The sequence below is a fragment of the Phalacrocorax aristotelis genome, unplaced genomic scaffold, assembly GCF_949628215.1.
Source record: "Phalacrocorax aristotelis unplaced genomic scaffold, bGulAri2.1 scaffold_113, whole genome shotgun sequence".
NCBI lineage: Eukaryota > Metazoa > Chordata > Aves > Suliformes > Phalacrocoracidae > Phalacrocorax > Phalacrocorax aristotelis.
Genome location: NW_027441194.1, coordinates 201,494 through 226,950, shown reverse-complemented (window position 1 = coordinate 226,950; position 25,457 = coordinate 201,494). Strand labels below are relative to the sequence as shown.

Sequence of the window (25,457 nt, the reverse complement as noted above, 5' to 3'; positions counted from 1 at the left end):
TGTGAGGGAACTGTGAGGGAACTGTGAGGGAACTGTGAGGGAACTGTGAGGGAACTGTGAGTAGGGGGGCGGCCCCCCGGGCCCCAGCCCCCCCCCCCCCCGCCTGGGGCCAGGGCGCCGCGGCCGCCGGCCCCTTCCTCCTCTGCCCGCTCCCGTCGCAGACGGCTCGGTATGTGTCACGAGCGGCAGCCCCGTTCAGCAGCTCTCGGAGGGCGCGCGGCTGTGCCCGGCCGTGACCGGGGCCCGCAGGGGTTTCCCGCTCGCCCCGAGAAGGCGCTGGCCCCGAGCCGGCGCGTCCCGCCCCGCCCGGCCCTCGGCGCCCTCGCGAGCTGAGCGCGGCCCGGCCAGCAGGGGGCGCTGGCGCTCACCGGCTGGGCGCGGTGGCGGGGCCGGTGGGGGCCGTTCCTTCCGGCCGCCCTTTAAGGGCCGCCCCGCGGGGCTCGGGCTTCCGGTGGCGCGTGCGCGTCGGAGCGGGGGCGGGAGCGGTGCGTGTGGAGGCCGAAGGGCCGGTGCGTGTGGCGGCCGGGTCGCGAGGCGTCCCTGTGCGGTGCCGGGGCCCCTCTGCGGCCCGGCGTGGGAAGCCCGCGGCCGGCGGAGCCTGCTGGGAGCTGGGCGGGGAGCGCCGCGGCGGTCCGGCCGCCGGCAGCCATCCCCTGCGGTGGCCGGCAGCCCCTCGGGACGCCTGGAGGCCTGGCGGTGCCCGAGCCTCGCCTGCGGCAGCCGCCTGAGAGAGCAGCGCGGCCGTGTCCGGGGGCCGGAGAGCGCTGGTGGGTGAGTTCGGGCAGCGGGGGGCGGGTGTGTGTCTCCGGGCGGGGCCGGGGGGCTCCGTGCCCCGCAGAGGAGCCCCGGTCGGGCATCGTTCGCTTCCGAACAATGCAGGTCTGTCCCTGGTTATTTTCTGTGTACAGTGTTTCGGGCCACCTGAAAGCCTTTGGCCGGGTAGGTTTGGTGCGGGGCGATGGCAGGTGTGGACCCTGAAAGATCTCGGGTGGGGGGCGTGGGAGGTATTTCTTGCCTTAAAACTCTGAGCCCACCTCGTGTGTCATGTCGTGTTATCATGTCGTGAGTCTCGTGACTGTGGCAAATGGCTGAGTCGGGCGTTTTCTGATAACTAACTTCTGAACGTGTGCGTGTGTAGGCACGGGGAGATTTGTACAGGGTGACGGAGCCCCTTGTGCTTCTGTGCTAATGTCTACCTGTTCTAGACCTGCAGTGTTGGAAAGCCTTTGTTTAGTGCCTAGTTGTGGCTGCGTAACTGCTGTTGCGCCTGCAGCTGTGCTCGCAGGGATGCTGGGTGGCTCCGCATCAAACCGGCCGCCGGGCGGCCGGGTTGTGCCGCAGAGCATGCCGGGAGCTGTATTCCTGGCGCAGTGGCTGCCGGCCCTGTCACGTGGTTCGCCGGGCATGGCGGGAGGCGCGGTCTTCCGGCGCTCGGGTGCCGGGCGGCCGTGGCGCGTACGGTACGCGAGGTGTATTTTTGGGGTTGGCTTCGTGTTGATTACTGGGGGCTTGCGGGTGCGGCCGCTTCCCGAGAAGCGGTGAGTTCCCCGGGAGCTGACAGAAGGGAAGAGGGAAAGGAGGAGGACGATGACCTTTTCCCCGTGCCCAGGGCGCAGATGATGGCCGCCTCCCCGGCCCACCGGAGGTCCCGCTCAGCCTCCCCTGGCCCCCCTTGCCCCGTGCGCCTGCCCCCAGCTCCGGCACCTCCCCATAAGCGTGCTGCATAGCCTTAGGCTGCCCCCAGGCCCTGTCGTGAAGGCAGCAAGCCGTCCCTCAAGCGCACTGGATTCCCCCTTGGCGCAGGGGCCCTTAGCAGTAGCGTGGGGAGGGAGCGGTGTGTCCAGAAGCCCCTGCGGAAGGAGAGGCTTTGGCCAGGGTCGATCGACGGTAATGATGGTCACTGTTTCTTCTTTCCCTCTCCCAGAGACCGTGCTGAGGACGTGGTTGTCTGTCCTTCCCCCGGGGATGCCGTTGCCTGCGGCCGTCTCAGGCTCGCGTGGCTTCTCTCTGCCCGTCCTCGCCGTCCTCGCAGCGCAGGGCCGAAAAGGGATAGACAAAGCCCTTCCCGGCTGCGGACAGGAGCTGCCTCAGCTGAAGCTGGAGACGCCAACGAAAGGTAAAGAAGAAGAAACTGAAGGTGCTCTGGCTGCCAGCTGCCTTCCTGCCGCAGGCAAGAGAGAGCCTGTCCATGCAGGTGGGGGAGGAAGGATCCCCCTTCATAGCCCGCAGCGGGCCAGGCCACCAACGTGCACCGTAGGGTCTGTACGCGTAACCCGGAGTTGGGTACGGGCGTGTAGTGCACGAGCGAGCTAGGCTACGTGCCTAGGAAGCCTCATCTGGTAAGAGCTGTAAGACACCCACGTATTCTCTTCAGGTGGAGGACGGCCTAGAGTCTGGAGCTGCAGAAGAGGCAGGGAGGAGAGGAGGGGAAAGAAGCATCTGAACGGCTAAATTGTGCCAGCAGCGCTGAGAGCGAGAGTCGCGGTGAGTCCTGGGCCAGTGGGGCCCTGTTGCCTCTCTTGTACGTCCTGGGCCCTCCCTGTCTCTCCCCCGGCCCCCTCTCTTTCCTTACCTGCTGCAAAATTTACTTTTTTTTTTTGCGCCCCCCCCCCCGCACCTTCTTTCTCTGTCTCGCTCTGAGTGTCTCCCTGCCTCCCCGTCTTTTCAGTCCTCCCTCTCTCTGTCCTGTAGCCTGTGGCTCCTTTTTCTTTCTCCGCCTTTCTCTGCCTGGCTCTGGCTCAGTTTTTTTTTTTTTTTTTATTCCTCCTGCTCTGTCCTGTAGCCTGTCGGTGTTTTGTTGTTCTCTGGCTCTCTTGATCTGACTCCCTGTGTTACCGAAAAACACGTTAAAATCGGAAACGACTCCTCAACACCAATTTAGTATTAAAGAGCAGGCATTCTTTATTCGCGGCGCCGGACGCACGGGGGATCGCTCCTCCTGGCGTGCGTACCTCACGCACCTTTCCCGTACAATTTATAGATGAAAATTTCACATACTCATACATAGTCATTATTGTCTTGTCTAGTGATGGGTACAAACTTGCTCGTTCCCTATGTCAGTCACTGCGCAGGCTCGGTTGTCCTCCCAGTACAGTGCAGGGAACGGGGACGTACAGTGCGGGGAACGGGGACGTACCAGGATCTACTGGGTTGTACTGGGAGGGAACTGGGACGTACTGGGAGGCTCTACAATGTCCTGGGATGTCCTGGGATGTAGTGTGGAGGAACTAGGATGTACAGGCTTGTACTGGGTTGTACTGGGTGGAACTGGAAGGGATTTGGGATGTACCAGGATGTACTGGGATGTACTGGGAGGTAACTGTTATGTACTGGGAAGGAACTGGTAGGGAACTGGGATGTACTGGTATGTACTGGGAGGGAAGTGTTATGTACTGAGGGGAACTGGGACGTACTGGGATGTGCTGGGAGGGAACTGTGAAGTACTGGGATGTACTGGGAGGGAACTGGGATGTACTGGGATGGAACTGGGATGTACTGGGATGTACTGGGAGGGCACTGGAACGTAATGGGATGTACTGGGAGGGAACTGGGGTGTACTGGGAGGCACTACAATGTGCTGGGATGTCCTGGGATGTACCGTGGAGGAAGTAGGGTGTACAGGCTTGTACTGGGTTGTACCGGGTGGAACTAGCAGGGATTTGGGATGTACCAGGATCTACTGGGATGTACTGCGATGTACTGGGAGGGAAGTGTTATGTACTGAGGGGAACTGGGACGTACTGGGATGTGCTGGGAGGGAACTGTGAAGTACTGGGATGTACTTAGAGGGAACTGGGATGTACTGGGAGGGAACTGGGATGTACTGGGTGGGAAGTGTTGGGAATTGGGATTTACTGGGAGGGAACTGGGATGGACTGGGAGGGAGCTGGGATGTAGTGGGACATACTGGGAGGGAACTGGGATGTACTGGGGTGTACTGGGAGGGGACTGTTATGTACCGAGGGGGAACTGGGATGTACTGGGAGTGAACTGTGAAGTACTGGGATGTACTTAGAGGGAAGTGGGAGGGAACTTGGATGTAGTGGGAGGGAACTGGGATTTACTTGGAGGAAAGTGGCATGTACTGGGCTGTACTGGAATGGAACTGGGAGTGAACTGTGTGTGAACTGTGAGGGAACTGGGATGTACTGTGAGGGAACTGGGATGTACTGGGATGTACTGGGATGCACTGGTAGGGATCTGGGATGTACTGGGCTGCACTGGTAGGGAACTGGGATGTACTGGGAGGAAACTGGAATGTCCCAGTTGACACCCACTTCCCTCCCAGTGCCTCCCAGTATATCCCAGTTTCCTCCCAGTACATCCCAGTAAATCCCAGTTTGCTCCCAGTACATCCCAGTACATCGCAGTACATTACAGTTCCCTGCCTGTACATCCCAATACATCCCCGTTCCATGCCAGTACATCCCAGTTCCCTACCAGTTCATCCCCGTACATCCCAATTCCCTCCCGGTTCACTACCACTTCTTTCCCAGTGCCTCCCAATACATCCCAGTTCCGTCCCATTACATCCCAGTATATCCCAGTTCCCTCCCAGTACATCCCAGGTCCCTCCCAGTACTGGGAGGGAACTGGGATGTACTGGGAGGCACTACAATGTGCGGGGATGCCCTGGGATGTACTGTGGAGGAACTAGGATGTACAGGCTTGTACTGGGTTGTACCGGGTGCAACTGGCAGGGATATGGAATGTACTGGGATGTACTGGGAGGTAACTGTTATGTACTGGGAAGGAACAGGGAGGGAACTGGGACGTACTGTGAGGACACTGGGATGTACTGTTATGTACTGGGAGGGAAGTGTTATGTACTGAAGGGAACTGGGACGTACTGGGATGTACTGGGAGGGAACTGTGAAGTACTGGGATGTACTGGGAGTCAACTGGGAGGGAACTGGTATGTAGTAGGATGTACTGGGAGGGAACTGGGATGTACTGGTATGTACTGGGAGGGAACTGGGATGTACGGGGACATACTGGCAGGGAACTGGGATGTACTGGGAGGGGATTGGGATGTACTGGGAGGGAACTTGGATGTATTGGGAGGGAAGTGTTATGTACCAAGGGGGAACTGGGACGTACTGGGATGTAGTGGGAGTGAACTGTGAAGTACTGGGATGTACTGTGAGGGAACTGGGATGTACTGGGAGGGAACTTTGAAGTACTGGGATGTACTTAGAGGAAACTGGGAGGCAACTGGGATGTAGTGGGACGTACTGGAATGGAACTGGGAGTGAACTGTGTGTGAACTGGGAGGGAACTGGGATGTACTGTGAGGGTACTGGGATGTACTGGGAGGGACTGGGAGGGATCTGGGATGTACTGGGCTGCACTGGTAGGGAACTGGGATGTACTGGGAGGACACTGGAATGTCCCAGTTGACACCCACTTCCCTCCCAGTTTCCTCCCAGTAAATCCCAGTTTCCTCCCAGTAAATCCCAGTTTCCTCCCAGTAAATCCCAGTTTCCTCCCAGTACATCCCAGTAAATCCCAGTTCGCTCCCAGTACAACCCAATACATCGCCGTACATTCCAGTTCCGTTCCTGTACATCCCAATACATCCCCGTTCCATGCCAGTACATCCCAGTTCCCTACCAGTTCATCCCCGTACATCCCAATTCCCTCCCGGTTCACTACCACTTCTTTCCCAGTGCCTCCCAATACATCCCAGATCCGTCCCATTACATCCCAGTACATCCCAGTTCCCTCCCAGTACATCCCAGATACCTCCCAGTACTGGGAGGGAACTGGGATGTACTGGGAGGCACTACAACGTGCGGGGATGCCCTGGGATGTACTGTGGAGGAACTAGGATGTACAGGCTTGTACTGGGTTGTACCGGGTGGAACTAGCAGGGATTTGAAATGTCCTAGGATGTACTGGGATGTACTGGGATGTACTGGGAGGTAACTGTTGTGTACTGGGAGTGAACTGGGAGGGAACTGGGATGTACTTGGAGGGAAATGGGAGAGAACTGAGATGTACTGGAGGGAACTGGAATGGAATAAGAGGCAACTAGGACGCACTGGTCGGAAACAGGGACGGAACTGGGATGTACTGGGACGTACTGGGAGGGAACTGTTGTGTACTGGGAGTGAACTGGGAGGGAACTGGTATGTAGTAGGATGTACTGGGAGGGAACTGGGATGGACTGGGATGCACTGGTAGGGAACTGGGATGTACTGGGAGGAAACTGGAATGTCCCAGTTGACACCCACTTTCCTCCCAGTTTCCTCCCAGTATATCCCAGTTTCCTCCCAGTACATCCCAGTAAATCCCAGTTTGCTCCCAGTACATCGCAGTACATTCCAGTTCCGTTCCTGTACATCCCAATACATCCCCGTTCCATGCCAGTACATCCCAGTTCCCTACCAGTTCATCCCCGTACATCCCAATTCCCTCCCGGTTCACTACCACTTCTTTCCCAGTGCCTCCCAATACATCCCAGTTCCGTCCCATTACATCCCAGTACGTCCCAGTTCCCTCCCAGTACTGGGAGGGAACTGGGATGTACTGGGAGGCACTACAATGTGCGGGGATGCCCTGGGATGTACCGTGGAGGAACTAGGATGTACAGGCTTGTACTGGGTTGTACCGGGTGGAACTGGCAGGGATTTGGGATGTACCAGGATCTACTGGGATGTACTGGGATGTACTGGGAGGTAACTGTTGTGTACTGGGAGTGAACTGGGAGGGACCTGGGATGTACTGGAAGGCACTACAATGTGCGGGGATGCACAGGGATGTACCGTGGAGGAACTAGGATGTACAGGCTTGTACTCGGTTGTACCGGGTGGAACTGGCAGGGATTTGAAATGTCCTAGTATCTACTAGGATGTACTGGGATGTACTGGGAGGTAACTGTTGTGTACTGGGAGTGAACTGGGAGGGAACTGTGAAGTACTGGGATGTACTTAGAGGGAACTGGGATGTACTGGGAGGGAACTGGGATGTACTGGGTGCAAAGTGTTGGGAATTGGGATTTACTGGGAGGGAACTGGGATGGACTGGGAGGGAACTGGGATGTAGTGGGACATACTGGGAGGGAACTGGGATGTACTGGGGTGTACTGGGAGGGAATTGTTATGTACCGAGGGGGAACTGGGATGTACTGGGAGTGAACTGTGAAGTACTGGGATGTACTTAGAGGGAAGTGGGAGGGAACCTGAATGTAGTGGGAGGGTACTGGGATTTACTTGGAGGAAAGTGGCATGTACTGGGCTGTACTGGAATGGAACTGGGAGTGAACTGTGTGTGAACTGTGAGGGAACTGGGATGTACTGTGAGGGAACTGGGATGTACTGGGACGTACTGGGACAGACTGGGAGGGATCTCGGATGTACTGGGAGGGATCTGGGATGTACTGGGAGGCACTACAATGTGCGGGGATGCCCTGGGATGTACTGTGGAGGAACTAGGATGTACAGGCTTGTACTGGGTTGTACCGGGTGGAACTGGCAGGGATTTGGGATGTACCAGGATCTACTGGGATGTACTGGGAGGTAACTGTTATGTACTGGGAAGGAACAGGGAGGGAACTGGGATGTACTGGGAGGGAACTGGGATGTACTGTGAGGACACTGGGACGTACTGTGAGGACACTGGGATGTACTGTTATGTACTGGGAGGGAAGTGTTATGTACTGAGGGGAACTGGGACGTACTGGGATGTACTGGGAGGGAACTGTGAAGTACTGGGATGTACTGGGAGTGAACTGGGAGGGATCTGGTATGTAGTAGGATGTACTGGGTGGGAACTGGGATGTACCAGGATGTACTGGGAGGGAACTGGGAGGAAACTGGTATGTACTGGGAGGGAACTGGTATGTACTGGGAGGGAACTGGGATGTACTGGGACATACTGGCAGGGAACTGGGATGTACTGGGAGGGGATTGGGACGGACTGGGAGGGAACTGGGATGTACTGGGCTGCACTGGTAGGGAACTGGGATGTACTGGGAGGAAACTGGAATGTCCCAGTTGACACCCACTTCCCTCCCAATGCCTCCCAGTATATCCCAGTTTCCTCCCAGTATATCCCAGTTTCCTCCCAGTATATCCCAGTTTCCTCCCAGTATATCCCAGTTTCCTCCCAGTATATCCCAGTTTCCTCCCAGTACATCCCAGTAAATCCCAGCTCGCTGCCAGTACATGCCAATACATCGCTGTACATTCCAGTTCTGTTCCTGTACATCCCAATACATCCCCGTTCCATGCCAGTACATCCCAGTTTCCTGCCAGTTCATCCCCGTACATCCCAATTCCCTCCCGGTTCACTACCACTTCTTTCCCAGTGCCTCCCAATACATCCCAGTTCCGTCCCATTACATCCCAGTACATCCCAGTTCCCTCCCAGTACGTCCCAGTTCCCTCCCAGTACGTCCCAGTTCCCTCCCAGTACATCCCAGGTCCCTCCCAGTACTGGGAGGGAACTGGGATGTACTGGGAGGCACTACAATGTGCGGGGATGCCCTGGGATGTACTGTGGAGGAACTAGGATGTACAGGCTTGTACTGGGTTGTACCGGGTGGATCTGGCAGGGATTTGAAATGTCCTAGGATCTACTAGGATGTACTGGGAGGTAACTGTTATGTACTGGGAGGGAACTGGGAGGGAACTGGGACGTACTGTGAGGAACTGGGATGTACTGGTATGTACTGGGAGGGAAGTGTTATGTACTGAGGGTAACTGGGACGTACTGGGATGTACTGGGAGGGAACTGTGAAGTACTGGGATGTAGTGGGAGTGAACTGGGAGGGAACTGGTATGTAGTAGGATGTACTGGGTGGGAACTGGGATGTACCAGGATGTACTGGGATGTACTGGGAGGGAACTGGTATGTACTGGGAGGGAACTGGGATGTACTGGGATGTAGTGGGAGGGAACTGGGAGGAAACTGGGATGTACTGGGAGGGAACTGGTATGTACTGGGAGGGAACTGGGATGTACTGGGACATACTGGCAGGGAACTGGGATGTACTGGGAGGGGATTGGGACGGACTGGGAGGGAACTGGGATGTACTGGGCTGCACTGGTAGGGAACTGGGATGTACTGGGAGGAAACTGGAATGTCCCAGGTGACACCCACTTCCCTCCCAATGCCTCCCAGTATATCCCAGTTTCCTCCCAGTATATCCCAGTTTCCTCCCAGTACATCCCAGTAAATCCCAGCTCGCTGCCAGTACATGCCAATACATTGCTGTACATTCCAGTTCTGTTCCTGTACATCCCAATACATCCCCGTTCCATGCCAGTACATCCCAGTTTCCTACCAGTTCATCCCCGTACATCCCAGTTCCCTCCCGGTTCACTACCACTTCTTTCCCAGTGCCTCCCAATACATCCCAGTTCCGTCCCATTACATCCCAGTACATCCCAGGTCCCTCCCAGTACGTCCCAGGTCCCTCCCAGTACGTCCCAGGTCCCTCCCAGTACATCCCAGGTCCCTCCCAGTACTGGGAGGCACTACAATGTGCGGGGATGCCCTGGGATGTACTGTGGAGGAACTAGGATGTACAGGCTTGTACTGGGTTGTACCGGGTGGAACTGGCAGGGATTTGGGATGTACCAGGATCTACTGGGATGTACTGGGATGTACTGGGAGGTAACTGTTGTGTACTGGGAGTGAACTGGGAGAGAACTGGGATGTACTGGGAGGGAACTGGGATGTACTGTGAGGACACTGGGATGTACTGGTATGTACTGGGAGGGAAGTGTTATGTACTGAGGGGAACTGGGACGTACTGGGACGTGCTGGGAGGGAACTATGAAGTATTGGGATGTACTTAGAGGGAACTGGGATGTACTGGGAGGGAACTGGGAGTGAACTGGGAGGGAACTGTGAAGTACTGGGATGTACTTAGAGGGAACTGGGATGTACTGGGAGGGAACTGGGATGTACTGGGTGGAAAGTGTTGGGAATTGGGATTTACTGGGAGGGAACTGGGATGGACTGGGAGGGAACTGGGATGTAGTGGGACATACTGGGAGGGAACTGGGATGTACTGGGGTGTACTGGGAGGGAACTGTTATGTACCGAGGGGGAACTGGGATGTACTGGGAGTGAACTGTGAAGTACTGGGATGTACTTAGAGGGAAGTGGGAGGGAACTTGGATGTAGTGGGAGGGAACTGGGGTTTACTTGGAGGAAAGTGGCATGTACTGGGCTGTACTGGAATGGAACTGGGAGTGAACTGTGTGTGAACTGTGAGGGAACTGGGATGTACTGTGAGGGAACTGGGATGTACTGGGATGTACTGGGACGGACTGGGAGGGAACTGGGATGTACTGGTAGGGATCTGGGATGTACTGGGCTGCACTGGTAGGGAACTGGGATGTACTGGGAGGAAACTGGAATGTCCCAGTTGACACCCACTTCCCTCCCAGTGCCTCCCAGTATATCCCAGTTTCCTCCCAGTACATCCCAGTAAATCCCAGCTCGCTGCCAGTACATCCCAGTACATCGCAGTACATTCCAGTTCCGTTCCTGTACATCCCAATACATCCCCGTTCCATGCCAGTACATCCCAGTTCCCTACCAGTTCATCCCCGTACATCCCAATTCCCTCCCGGTTCACTACCACTTCTTTCCCAGTTCCGTCCCATTACATCCCAGTTCCGTCCCAGTATATCCCAGTTCCCTCCCAGTACATCCCAGGTCCCTCCCAGTACTGGGAGGGAACTGGGATGTACTGGGAGGCACTACAATGTGCGGGGATGCCCTGGGATGTACTGTGGAGGAACTAGGATGTACAGGCTTGTACTGGGTTGTACCGGGTGGAACTGGCAGGGATTTGGGATGTACCAGGATCTACTGGGATGTACTGGGATGTACTGGGAGGTAACTGTTATGTACTGGGAGTGAACTGGGAGGGAACTGGGATGTACTGGGAGGGAACTGGGACGTACCGTGAGGACACTGGGATGTACTGGTATGTACTGGGAGGGAAGTGTTATGTACTGAGGGGAACTGGGACGTACTGGGATGTACTGGGAGGGAACTGTGAAGTACTGGGATGTACTGGGAGTGAACTGGGAGGGAACTGGTATGTAGTAGGATGTACTGGGTGGGAACTGGGATGTACCAGGATGTACTGGGATGTACTGGGAGGCAACTGGTATGTACTGGGAGGGAACTGGGATGTAGTGGGAGGGAACTGGTAGGGAACTGGGATGTACTGGGAGGGAACTGGTATGTACTGGGAGGGAACTGGGATGTACTGGGACATACTGGCAGGGAACTGGGATGTACTGGGAGGGGATTGGGACGGACTGGTAGGGAACTGGGATGTACTGGGAGGAAACTGGAATGTCCCAGTTGACACCCACTTCCCTCCCAATGCCTCCCAGTATATCCCAGTTTCCTCCCAGTATATCCCAGTTTCCTCCCAGTATATCCCAGTTTCCTCCCAGTACATCCCAGTAAATCCCAGCTCGCTGCCAGTACATGCCAATACATCGCTGTACATTCCAGTTCTGTTCCTGTACATCCCAATACATCCCCGTTCCATGCCAGTACATCCCAGTTCCCTACCAGTTCATCCCCGTACATCCCAATTCCCTCCCGGTTCACTACCACTTCTTTCCCAGTTCCGTCCCATTACATCCCAGTTCCGTCCCATTACATCCCAGTACATCCCAGTTCCCTCCCAGTACATCCCAGGTCCCTCCCAGTACATCCCAGGTCCCTCCCAGTACTGGGAGGGAGCTGGGATGTACTGGGAGGCACTACAATGTGCGGGGATGCCCTGGGATGTACTGTGGAGGAACTAGGATGTACAGGCTTGTACTGGGTTGTACCGGGTGGAACTAGCAGGGATTTGGGATGTACCAGGATCTACTGGGATGTACTGGGATGTACTGCAGGTAACTGTTATGTACTGGGAGTGAACAGGGAGGGAACTGGGACGTACTGGTAGGGAACTGGGATGTACTGGGAGGGAACTGGGACGTACTGTGAGGACACTGGGATGTACTGGTACGTACTGGAGGGGAAGTGTTATGTACTGAGGGGAACTGGTGCGTACTGGGATGTACTGGGATGGAACTGTGAAGTACTGGGATGTACTGGGAGTGAACTGGGAGGGAACTGGTATGTAGTAGGATGTACTGGGTGGGAACTGTGATGTACCAGGATGTACCAGGATGTACTGGGAGGGAACTGGTATGTACTGGGAGGGAACTGGGATGTAGTGGGAGGGAACTGGGAGGGAACTGGTATGTACTGGGAGGGAACTGGGATGTACTGGGACATACTGGCAGGGAACTGGGATGTACTGGGAGGGGATTGGGATGTACTGGGAGGGAACTTGGATGTATTGGGAGGGAAGTGTTATGTACCAAGGGGGAACTGGGACGTACTGGGATGTAGTGGGAGTGAACTGTGAAGTACTGGGATGTACTGTGAGGGAACTGGGATGTACTGGGAGGGAACTTTAAAGTACTGGGATGTACTTAGAGGAAACTGGGAGGCAACTGGCATGTACTGGGATGTACTGGAATGGAACTGGGAGTGAACTGTGTGTGAACTGTGAGGGAACTGGGATGTACTGTGAGGGAACTGGGATGTACTGGGATGTACTGGGAGGGACTGGGAGGGATCTGGGATGTACTGGGCTGCACTGGTAGAGAACTGGGATGTACTGGGAGGAAACTGGAATGTCCCAGTTGACACCCACTTCCCTCCCAGTTTCCTCCCAGTAAATCCCAGTTTCCTCCCAGTATATCCCAGTTTCCTCCCAGTACATCCCAGTAAATCCCAGTTCCCTCCCGGTTCACTACCACTTCTTTCCCAGTGCCTCCCAATACATCCCAGTTCCGTCCCATTACATCCCAGTACATCCCAGTTCCCTCCCAGTACATCCCAGTTCCCTCCCAGTACTGTGAGGGAACTGGGACGTACTGTGAGGACACTGGGATGTACTGGTATGTACTGGGAGGGAAGTGTTATGTACTGAGGGGAACTGGGACGTACTGGGATGTACTGGGAGGGAACTGTGAAGTACTGGGATGTACTGGGAGTGAACTGGGAGGGAACTGGTATGTAGTAGGATGTACCGGGAGGGAACTGGGATGTACCGGGAGGGAACTGGGATGTACTGGGAGGGAACTGGTATGTACTGGGAGGGAACTGCGATGTACTGGGATGTAGTGGGAGGGAACTGGGAGGAAACTGGGATGTACTGGGAGGGAACTGGTATGTACTGGGAGGGAACTGGGATGTACTGGGACATACTGGCAGGGAACTGGGATGTACTGGGAGGGGATTGGGACGGACTCGAGGGAACTGGGATGTACTGGGCTGCACTGGTAGGGAACTGGGATGTACTGGGAGGAAACTGGAATGTCCCAGTTGACACCCACTTCCCTCCCAATGCCTCCCAGTATATCCCAGTTTCCTCCCAGTATATCCCAGTTTCCTCCCAGTACATCCCAGTAAATCCCAGCTCGCTGCCAGTACATGCCAATACATTGCTGTACATTCCAGTTCTGTTCCTGTACATCCCAATACATCCCCGTTCCATGCCAGTACATCCCAGTTTCCTACCAGTTCATCCCCGTACATCCCAGTTCCCTCCCGGTTCACTACCACTTCTTTCCCAGTGCCTCCCAATACATCCCAGTTCCGTCCCATTACATCCCAGTACATCCCAGTTCCCTCCCAGTACGTCCCAGGTCCCTCCCAGTACAACCCAGGTCCCTCCCAGTACTGGGAGGGAACTGGTATGTACTGGGAGGGAACTGGTATGTACTGGGAGGGAACTGGGATGTACTGGGACATACTGGCAGGGAACTGGGATGTACTGGGAGGGGATTGGGATGTACTGGGAGGGAACTTGGATGTATTGGGAGGGAAGTGTTATGTACCAAGGGGGAACTGGGATGTACTGGGATGTAGTGGGAGTGAACTGTGAAGTACTGGGATGTACTGTGAGGGAACTGGGATGTACTGGGAGGGAACTTTAAAGTACTGGGATGTACTTAGAGGAAACTGGGAGGCAACTGGCATGTACTGGGATGTACTGGAATGGAACTGGGAGTGAACTGTGTGTGAACTGGGAGGGAACTGGGATGTACTGTGAGGGAACTGGGATGTACTGGGATGTACTGGGAGGGACTGGGAGGGATCTGGGATGTACTGGGCTGCACTGGTAGGGAACTGGGATGTACTGGGAGGAAACTGGAATGTCCCAGTTGACACCCACTTCCCTCCCAGTTTCCTCCCAGTATATCCCAGTTTCCTCCCAGTATATCCCAGTTTCCTCCCAGTACATCCCAGTAAATCCCAGTTCGCTCCCAGTACATCCCAATACATCGCCGTACATTCCAGTTCCGTTCCTGTCCATCCCAATACATCCCCGTTCCATGCCAGTACATCCCAGTTTCCTACCAGTTCATCCCCGTACATCCCAATTCCCTCCCGGTTCACTACCACTTCTTTCCCAGTGCCTCCCAATACATCCCAGTTCCGTCCCATTACATCCCAGTACATCCCAGTTCCCTCCCAGTACATCCCAGTTCCCTCCCAGTACTGGGAGGGAACTGGGACGTACTGTGAGGACACTGGGATGTACTGGTATGTACTGGGAGGGAAGTGTTATGTACTGAGGGGAACTGGGACGTACTGGGATGTACTGGGAGGGAACTGTGAAGTACTGGGATGTACTGGGAGTGAACTGGGAGGGAACTGGTATGTAGTAGGATGTACTGGGTGGGAACTGGGATGTACCGGGAGGGAACTGGGATGTACTGGGAGGGAACTGGTATGTACTGGGAGGGAACTGGGATGTACTGGGATGTAGTGGGAGGGAACTGGGAGGAAACTGGTATGTACTGGGAGGGAACTGGTATGTACTGGGAGGGAACTGGGATGTACTGGGACATACTGGCAGGGAACTGGGATGTACTGGGAGGGGATTGGGACGGACTGGGAGGGAACTGGGATGTACTGGGCTGCACTGGTAGGGAACTGGGATGTACTGGGAGGAAACTGGAATGTCCCAGTTGACACCCACTTCCCTCCCAATGCCTCCCAGTATATCCCAGTTTCCTCCCAGTATATCCCAGTTTCCTCCCAGTATATCCCAGTTTCCTCCCAGTACATCCCAGTAAATCCCAGCTCGCTGCCAGTACATGCCAATACATTGCTGTACATTCCAGTTCTGTTCCTGTACATCCCAATACATCCCCGTTCCATGCCAGTACATCCCAGTTCCCTACCAGTTCATCCCCGTACATCCCAATTCCCTCCCGGTTCACTACCACTTCTTTCCCAGTGCCTCCCAATACATCCCAGTTCCGTCCCATTACATCCCAGTACATCCCAGTTCCCTCCCAGTACGTCCCAGTTCCCTCCCAGTACGTCCCAGTTCCCACCCAGTACATCCCAGGTCCCTCCCAGTACTGGGAGGGAACTGGGATGTACTGGGAGGCACTACAATGTGCGGGGATGCCCTGGGATGTACCGTGGAGGAACTAGGATGTACAGGCTTGTACTGGGTTGTACCGGGTGGAACTGGCAGGGATTTGAAATGTCCTAGGATCTACTAGGATGTACTGGGAGGTAACTGTTATGTACTGGGAGTGAACTGGGAGGGAACTGGGATGTACTGGGAGGGAACTGGGACGTACCGTGAGGACACTGGGATGTACTGGTATGTACTGGGAGGGAAGTGTTATGTACTGAGGGGAACTGGGACGTACTGGGATGTACTGGGAGGGAACTGTGAAGTACTGGGATGTACTGGGAGTGAACTGGGAGGGAACTGGTATGTAGTAGGATGTACTGGGTGGGAACTGGGATGTACCAGGATGTACTGGGATGTACTGGGAGGCAACTGGTATGTACTGGGAGGGAACTGGGATGTACTGGGATGTAGTGGGAGGGAACTGGGCGGAAACTGGGATGTACTGGGAGGGAACTGGTATGTACTGGGAGGGAACTGGGATGTACTGGGACATACTGGCAGGGAACTGGGATGTACTGGGAGGGGATTGGGACGGACTGGGAGGGAACTGGGATGTACTGGGCTGCACTGGTAGGGAACTGGGGTTTACTTGGAGGAAACTGGAATGTCCCAGTTGACACCCACTTCCCTCCCAATGCCTCCCAGTATATCCCAGTTTCCTCCCAGTATATCCCAGTTTCCTCCCAGTACATCCCAGTAAATCCCAGCTCGCTGCCAGTACATGCCAATACATCGCTGTACATTCCAGTTCTGTTCCTGTACATCCCAATACATCCCCGTTCCATGCCAGTACATCCCAGTTCCCTACCAGTTCATCCCCGTACATCCCAATTCCCTCCCGGTTCACTACCACTTCTTTCCCAGTTCCGTCCCATTACATCCCAGTTCCCTCCCAGTACATCCCAGGTCCCTCCCAGTACATCCCAGGTCCCTCCCAGTACTGGGAGGGAACTGGGATGTACTGGGAGGCACTACAACGTGCGGGGATGCCCTGGGATGTACTGTGGAGGAACTAGGATGTACAGGCTTGTACTGGGTTGTACCGGGTGGAACTGGCAGGGATTTGGGATGTACCAGGATCTACTGGGATGTACTGGGATGTACTGGGAGGTAACTGTTATGTACTGGGAGTGAACTGGGAGGGAACTGGGACGTACTGGTAGGGAACTGGGATGTACTGTGAGGGAACTGGGACGTAGTGTGAGGACACTGGGATGTACTGGTATGTACTGGGAGGGAAGTGTTATGTACTGAGGGGAACTGGTGCGTACTGGGATGTACTGGGATGGAACTGTGAAGTACTGGGATGTACTGGGAGTGAACTGGGAGGGAACTGGTATGTAGTAGGATGTACTGGGTGGGAACTGGGATGTACCAGGATGTACTGGGATGTACTGGGAGGGAACTGGTATGTAGTGGGAGGGAACTGGGATGTAGTGGGAGGGAACTGGGAGGGAACTGGGATGTAGTGGGAGGGAACTGGTATGTACTGGGAGGGAACTGGGATGTACTGGGACATACTGGCAGGGAACTGGGATGTACTGGGAGGGGATTGGGATGTACTGGGAGGGAACTTGGATGTATTGGGAGGGAAGTGTTATGTACCAAGGGGGAACTGGGACGTACTGGGATGTAGTGGGAGTGAACTGTGAAGTACTGGGATGTACTGTGAGGGAACTGGGATGTACTGGGAGGGAACTTTAAAGTACTGGGATGTACTTAGAGGAAACTGGGAGGCAACTGGGATGTACTGGAATGGAACTGGGAGTGAACTGGGAGGGAACTGGGATGTACTGTGAGGGAACTGGGATGTACTGGGATGTACTGGGAGGGACTGGGAGGGATCTGGGATGTACTGGGCTGCACTGGTAGGGAACTGGGATGTACTGGGAGGAAACTGGAATGTCCCAGTTGACACCCACTTCCCTCCCAGTTTCCTCCCAGTATATCCCAGTTTCCTCCCAGTATATCCCAGTTTCCTCCCAGTACATCCCAGTAAATCCCAGTTCGCTCCCAGTACATCCCAATACATCGCCGTACATTCCAGTACCGGTTCACTACCACTTCTTTCCCAGTTCCGTCCCATTACATCCCAGTTCCGTCCCATTACATCCCAGTACATCCCAGGTCCCTCCCAGTACATCCCAGGTCCCTCCCAGTACTGGGAGGGAGCTGGGATGTACTGGGAGGCACTACAATGTGCGGGGATGCCCTGGGATGTACTGTGGAGGAACTAGGATGTACAGGCTTGTACTGGGTTGTACCGGGTGGAACTGGCAGGGATTTGGGATGTACCAGGATCTACTGGGATGTACTGGGATGTACTGGGAGGTAACTGTTGTGTACTGGGAGTGAACTGGGAGAGAACTGGGATGTACTGTGAGGGAACTGGGATGTACTGTGAGGACACTGGGATGTACTGGTATGTACTGGGAGGGAAGTGTTATGTACTGAGGGGAACTGGGACGTACTGGGACGTGCTGGGAGGGAACTATGAAGTATTGGGATGTACTTAGAGGGAACTGGGATGTACTGGGAGGGAACTGGGAGTGAACTGGGAGGGAACTGTGAAGTACTGGGATGTACTTAGAGGGAACTGGGATGTACTGGGAGGGAACTGGGATGTACTGGGTGGAAAGTGTTGGGAATTGGGATTTACTGGGAGGGAACTGGGATGTACTGGGAGGGAACTGGGATGTAGTGGGACATACTGGGAGGGAACTGGGATGTACTGGGGTGTACTGGGAGGGAACTGTTATGTACCGAGGGGGAACTGGGATGTATTGGGAGTGAACTGTGAAGTACTGGGATGTACTTAGAGGGAAGTGGGAGGGAACTTGGATGTAGTGGGAGGGAACTGGGATTTACTTGGAGGAAAGTGGCATGTACTGGGATGTACTGGAATGGAACTGGGAGTGAACTGTGTGTGAACTGTGAGGGAACTGGGATGTACTGTGAGGGAACTGGGATGTACTGGGACATACTGGGAGGGAACTGGGATGTACTGGGAGGGGATTGGGACGGACTGGGAGGGAACTGGGATGTACTGGGAGGGAACTGGGAGGGAAGTGTTATGTACTGAGGGGAACTGGGACGTACTGGGATGTGCTGGGAGGGAACTGTGAAGTACTGGGATGTACTTAGAGGGAACTGGGATGTACTGGGAGGGAACTGTGAAGTACTGGGATGTACTGGGATGGAATTGGGATGGAACTGGGATGGAACGGGGAGGGAACTGGTATGTAGTAGGATGTACTGGGTGGGAACTGGGATGTACCAGGATGTACTGGGAGGGAACTGGGATGTACTGTGAGGGAACTGGGATGTACTGGGACATACTGGCAGGGAACTGGGATGTACTGGGAGGGAATCGGGATGTAATGGGAGGGAACTGGGATGTATTGGGAGGGAAGTGTTATGTACCAAGGGGGAACTGGGACGTACTGGGATGTAGTGGGAGTGAACTGTGAAGTACTGGGATGTACTGTGAGGGAACTGGGATGTACTGGGAGGGAACTTTGAAGTACTGGGATGTACTTAGAGGAAACTGGGAGGCAACTGGCATGTACTGGGATGTACTGGAATGGAACTGGGAGTGAACTGTGTGTGAACTGTGAGGGAACTGGGATGTACTGTGAGGGAACTGGGATGTACTGGGACGGACTGGGAAAGAACTGGGACGGACTGGGAGGGATCTGGGATGTACTGGGCTGCACTGGTAGGCAACTGGGATGTACTGGGAGGGAACTGGGATGTACTGGGCGTCGCTGGGAGGGAGCTGGGATGTACTGGGATCCATACTGTGTGGCATGTTGGTCATTACTGGGACGCACTGGTCTACACGCGCGGGCTGATATCTGACCCCTCTGGCCCCACCCACCTTTGCGACAGGCCCCGCCCCCTGGCGAGGGCCTGGTGGGGTGGGGCCGTGCTCGTGTGCTCCCCAGCATCCCCAGTTAGCAACAGGTCCCACCCCCTGGTGACAGCCTGGGGGTGTTGCTGGTGCTGCCTGGCCCCACCCTCCATAGCAACAGGCCCTGCCCTTGGTGATGGCTCCAGGGGCATTGCCAGCGTCCCTTTGGACACACCCCCTTAGTGACAGGCCCCACCCCCCGGCAACGGCCCGGGGGTCGGTGCCGGCTCTCTCCCCTTAGCGACAGGCCCCACCCCCCGGCAACGGCCCGGGGGGCGGTGCCGGCTCTCTCCCCTTAGCGACAGGCCCCGCCCCCCGGCAACAGCCCGAGCCTGTGTTTGCTCCGCTCGGGGGGCTCGGTTTGGGTGTTTTCTCTCCCCCCTCCCTCCCGTGCCGGGAACTCCAGGCGGCTCTCGTACGGCTCCCGGGGCCTTCACCCCCCGGGGGGCTCGGCCCGCCCCTTTCGCGGGGCGCTGTGGGAAGGGCGGGGGCGGGGCCCGGGGGTGGAAGAGCCCCGGCTCTGGCCCTGGGCTTCTCTGGCGTCGGTGCTCCCGTGTTCCCTCGGGCGGTCGCAGCTTTGGGGCTGTCTCAGCCCCCCGGGCAGGCGTGCTCTGGCGTTTAGAGAAGCGGAGGCGTTGCCTGAGGTAAGGATTCCAGAGCTTGGCACTCTTTGGCGGCATCTGTACTAGAAAGGTCCCTTGTGGCCTGCTTTGCTTTTTTTCTCCCAGGATGCTGTTTTGGGCGCTGAGGGGGCGGTGAGACGGGTTAGTGGTATGGTGTTCTGTTTGGGGTTTGGTTTTTGCTTTGCTGTTTTTTTTCCCCTCGTGAGATCATTTTATTGTGCTGCTGCAATTCCTGTCTTTACTGAACCCGGAACCTTGGGGGTTTTCACTAGTTGTGCCGTTCACTGTTTCAGGTGTTGCCTTGGCCTCTCAACAGCCGTGGCACAACCTGCAGCGATGCTGCCTCTCCAGGCCCCCGCAGGCCCCGCTTTCTTGTCCAGCCAGGCGGGAAAGCGTGGTTGTTGCAGAAACAGCTACGCCCTGCGACTCCTCCTCAGGTTGTTGGCTCGGCCCCAACAGCGTACAGGCTGCTGAGGTCACCGCCTCCGCGCGGGACGCAGGCGGCCCGGAGAGCTTTACCCCGCGCCATTTCCGTCCCCTCTGGGCAGCAGCGGAGCTGCCGCCGCTTCAGGCGGCCGCTTTCTCGAGGGCGAGGAGCTGGGATGACAACGGGCCGCTGCAGACTCTGGTCAGGGTAAGAGGCTGTTCCCTGGGGAGCCGGCGCAGGGGGAGCGGAGGTACGCACGGGCACTTGTCGGTGCCCCTGGCCGGTAAAGGGAAGGTTAAATTGTTAGAGTGCAAATAAATACATATTATTTAGGGAGGAGTCGTGACTAAATTTAATCACACCTATTACTGAACAAACCAGGCAGTCATTATTCCTAATCTGTAGTTAAAAAAAATAAAGGCAGTCCTTTTTTATGCCATAAATAGAGTTGCGAGTCATTAATAGCTCAATCTAAATACAGCCGTTACTAAATCAACTGCAGGCATTAATGACTCCTGATCAGAAACAAAATAAGGAAATTTTCGAATCTAGAATGAAAATCGACCCGGAAAGCTAAATTGGGAGCGGGTAGTACTGAAATTGTAACAGGGCTGTTAGAAAGTTCAGAGGCAGCGACAGCTCCTGCTTCCAACCCAAGCAGTAAACGAAGCTTTAGGTTCTTAAATGAAGAGAAATAAAGGTGAGCTGTTAAACAGTGGCTGGGGTCAAGCGTAGCTATTAAGAAAATTTGCAGGTACGGGTGATTCCTGAGCAGAACTAACAATTCCAGAAGATTTAGATTTAAAAACTACAGAGCTAATGGAGTGCCACAACCGCCCGGATGTAACTGCAGCCGCTTTGGGGGAATGCCCCAGCCCTCCCCAACCACCGCTATTAATTACTGCCAAGGAGAGCGAAAGTGAAAGTAGAAGCAGTGCAGGTGAAGTGTGAGCAGTACGCTTTTTCCTAAGTCATCTCTTCGTGTCAGGAGAGGAAAGAAAATGGAAAGAAGATGTTTGCAGGGGGTCTGTGCTGGGTTACCTGCGCGTCTCTTCCGTGCGTCCTTGAGGAGACATTTAGCTCCTGTTGGGCGCTCGCAGGTGGAGACAGGGCGAGCTGGAGGCAGGATCGGTGCCGGCACTGATAAAGGGATGGGCAACGAGCGGAGAGAAGAGGGGGCAAGGGCTGAAAAAGGGTCACCGGTTCTGCAGGGAAGGCAGCGGGATGTGACTCGGCAACCGCTCTGACGAGCGCAGGGTCATTCGCTGCGATGAAGTCAGGGTCTGCGGCTGGCCCGGAGAGGCAGCAGAAATCCCAAACTCTTTGCAGGGGTACCGGCCAGATTAGGGCAACACCTGAACAGTAAAACCATTTAGAGGAAGCAGAGCTGGGCTGCACCGCGTGGCCAACCTCCCTCTTCTCCATGAGTCCCAAAGGGGCAGCTCCAAGAATGTGCTGAGAATTCATCCCTTGCGCTAAAAATGAGACGTAAGTAGCACCCACCCGTGAATTTTATTTTCTCTCTCGCTCTGCGGCTCCTGCCTGCTTGTCTCTCCTCAGTGCTCACCTGCACCCGTGCTCGGATGGGGCAGCTGAGGGAAGGTGCTGCCATCTCCCCAGCCCCGGCGGACCGCCCCTCAGCTGTGTCCTCTGTCAGGGAGCGTCGTCATCTCTCCTGCCTCCCAGAGCGTGTCCTGTAGTGGCAGACGCGCGGGCTTTTCCCTGCACGCGCATACGGGAAGGGAAGCACAGTGAGAGCTGGGCTTGTCAAAGAGTAACGGGGGTGGTGGGAAGCGTAGCTAGAACCGGAGAGCTACAGCGCAAAAGCAAAGCAGACGGGACACAAAAGTAAAATGGTGCACAGGAATGCTGAGGCGAGAACTCCCGCAGCACACAGGAAATCAGTGTCGGAATCTATTTTCTTCTGACTGCCAAATTAAAAATAATGGCACGCTTTGCAACGCTAAGCTCGCTCTGATCGTCTGAACTGTTTCTTTCCAACTCCCCACCGCCCCCAGCACACCGTTCAGCCTCCTCAGCCTGAAATGCCTTGTTTTCCTTCTTTTTTTTTTTTTTTTTTTAATGACAGGGCAACTTCTGTTCCCGAGGTGGTGCCCACAGTACAGCTATCTCTTCGAAGGCAGTTTGGTTTAGGTCAGAGAATGTTTAGCCTGGACTGAATCAGCCTCTGTTTCTATTTCTGGAAATCATCGGTCCTGTGCATAAAGCCCGGAAAAAAGGAAATATGAACCAAAGGACGTGGGGCCTGCAGGGGTAGGAAAATATTTGAGAAGAGGTTCAGTGGGGAAATGATTGTTTGTCTGTGGGGCGTCCAGGCAAGCAACCCAGCTGCTAGAAAGCGGCGCTGTCCCCAGGATGGCCTCGGCGGTCCCGTCGGAGTCGGGGGAACAAGGACAAGGCAGGGTGAAGCATCTGACCTGCCGTGTGGAACGTGACTGTACAAAGCACGTGTGATGCACTGCAAGTTCATTTGTTTAAACTGTGAGTTAAAGAAGGTGTGCAGTTGCTTTGTAAACAGCCGACGCTCTAAAGCTACACCCGTCTAACTGCTAGCTGTATTAAATCTATCGTATTGCTGTTTCTGCATTAAAAAAAGTAACAAACCAACACACCTATGTAAGCACGTCTAAGTACAATGGAAAACCACTGTTTAACGCGTGGCATGTGTGGGTTGTTTTTTTGGGGTGGGAGGGTGGGGTGTATGACAAAAACCTGCGAGAGACACACGCGCATACGCACATGTCATGTTTAGCGCTCACCTAAACCCAAAAAAGAAAATCCACTCTTTATTTTGCAGCATTAGCATTAGCTTCCAGCGCACAGCCTGAGCGCGTACCTCTGCTCTCACCATCTGCTCCCTCTTCAACCGTGTGTGGCTGTCATCATCAGCTTGCACAGGCTTTCCTCGTGCAAGTTTCCGCGACAGCTTACGAGAAGGCGGGGAAACAAACCCAGCAAGACGCGTAGTGCCTTCCTCTATGGGCTCCGTCCAGCCTTTGTTAAAATGAGCAGAAAAGAAATCTGCTGCTGCCTTTACCCTGACTCGCTCTTACAGAGAGCATCTGACTTGACCCGCAGCAAAGCGATGCCCCAGGCAGCAGCACGTATTGGCGCGCACCGCGGTTTCACCCACCTGTTTTACTGCGCCGGTCCTTTCCCACGGCCGATGCCGCAGATGTGGCGCGCCCCACCCCCAAACCTCTTTACGAGGGTTCCCTGGGCTCTGCAAGTCGCCTGCTGGACGTGTTGCTGATTCAGGCACGGGCAAAGTCAGCTTCTTCGCTGGCCTCGGGCCAGGGCAGCCACGTACTCGAGGGAAACTCAGAATATCTCCAGCGAGATCTCACCGGGAGGCTGGGACCTCGTCAGTAGGGGAGAAAGCCAAGCGACTGACACTGAAAGGGAGCTCTTTGCTAGGCTGTAGATCGTAAAGTTAACAAAGAAAACAAACCTGCCTTTTTAAAAATGCCCTCTTTTGAGTCTGCCACGTTTGATACAGATTTTTAAAATTGCAGGGTATATCTCCTACAGGCCTCATGCAAAGGGAAGTGAGTACCTCTGGCTCTCAGGACAAGGGGGGTCCCTCAGGAGCCCAGGCGCTCACGCCAGCCGGCATCTGGCACAGCACAGGGCAGGAGCTTTGGCAGTAGTACGTGAGCTGAGAATGAGAGTCAGGCAGCACTGCACGCTTCTCCTGTGAGCCGCCGAGGCTCGCGCGCTGTACCTTCCACAAATAAAAGGCCAGAAGAGTCAGCATTTCTGCTAGTTCCAGCCTCATCCGTACCCTCGTTAGTGTAACTGTAAGCGAGCGTCCCGTAGCGACTGGGAGCGTGGCAGCTGGGCTTCCTGCGCTGCCTTAGGTTGTGCCCTTGGAGAGACCCTTCTCCGAGCCCCGGGCTGGGTGGGCTGCGGTGCCGTTCAACGCTGAATAGGCACGAAGGCCTATAAACAAAATGTATTTATATTGCACCCATACCCGGCAGCCAACCGCCGCTTTATTTACGTATTCTGCACCTCCTGCCGACGCTTTTAAACTTAGCCGATATTGCCGCAGTTTTCTCTGACGGGGCAGGGGACTGCCACGCAGCAGGGGGAGTTTCTGGGTGCCTCCCACGGACACAGACGTCCTCAGCTGGGTAGGGACAGGGTGAGAGCTGGAACAACTCTGCTGACATGTAAGGGCCGTCCCAGGGCAAGGCTCCTGGGTCTGGGGGCTGAAAGGCGAGCCGCGCTGGGTGGTTGGTGTGGGAGTTGTGGAGCAAGTAGGGGAAAAAAAAAACAACAAGAAAAAACCATCCAAATGTTTCACAGCAGGTAGAAAGCTTGGCAGAAAGCAAACTGAATGCTGTAAAGACAAAAGCCGAAAGCCGGCTGTGGACTGTACGAAAAGAGTCAGTGCCACGGAAAGAGGTTATTTCTTCAACTGACCATAGGAGGCTTTTTGTGAGATAACACAACACCTCTTCTTTCTGCTACAGCGCGGCACCGCAGCAGTAATGGGCCAGAGCGTGCGAGCGCCTTTGGCAGGATCGGTAACGGCCGGGGCACGGCCGACCGGCCAGCCCACCTTCCGCACAAGGAAAACACCATTCCCCTGGAACGCCACGCAGACCCAGGACGGGTAAGGCGGAGGCCGAGCCCAGGCGCCCCCATTGCCAAGGACCACCTTGGCCTTGCAGCGTCTCACGCTTCGGGGTGTTCTGCTGGCCGTGGCTAAGCTCAGGCCCCCTGCTCGTGGCTGCCCCCGGTCGCCCGGCGCCGGTCGGGCCCCAGCCCCCAGCGCGGTGCGGCGCAGGGCAGTGACCCAGCAGGGCGGCCCCACGGGCCCCAGCCCCCCACCCCCCGCCGTGCCTGCGGCCAGGGCCCCGCGGCCGCCGGCCCCTTCCTCCTCTGCCCGCTCCCGTCGCGGACGGCTCGGTAAGTGTCACGAGGGGCAGCCCCGTTGAGCAGCTCTCGGAGGGCGCGCGGCTCTGCCCGGCCGTGACCGGG

General features: G+C 55.6%; 1 long non-coding RNA gene across 3 annotated transcripts in view; it reads left to right on the top strand.

The window, feature by feature from the left end:
• The first annotated feature begins 627 nt into the window (after nt 1-627).
• Nucleotides 628-25,457, top strand: part of LOC142051028 (uncharacterized) — a 31,943-nt gene continuing 7,113 nt past the window's right edge. For all 3 annotated transcript variants that reach the window (XR_012658257.1, XR_012658256.1, XR_012658258.1), the window contains exon 1: nt 628-696. This is a non-coding gene — a long non-coding RNA (uncharacterized LOC142051028). The remainder of the gene's footprint in view (nt 697-25,457) is intronic.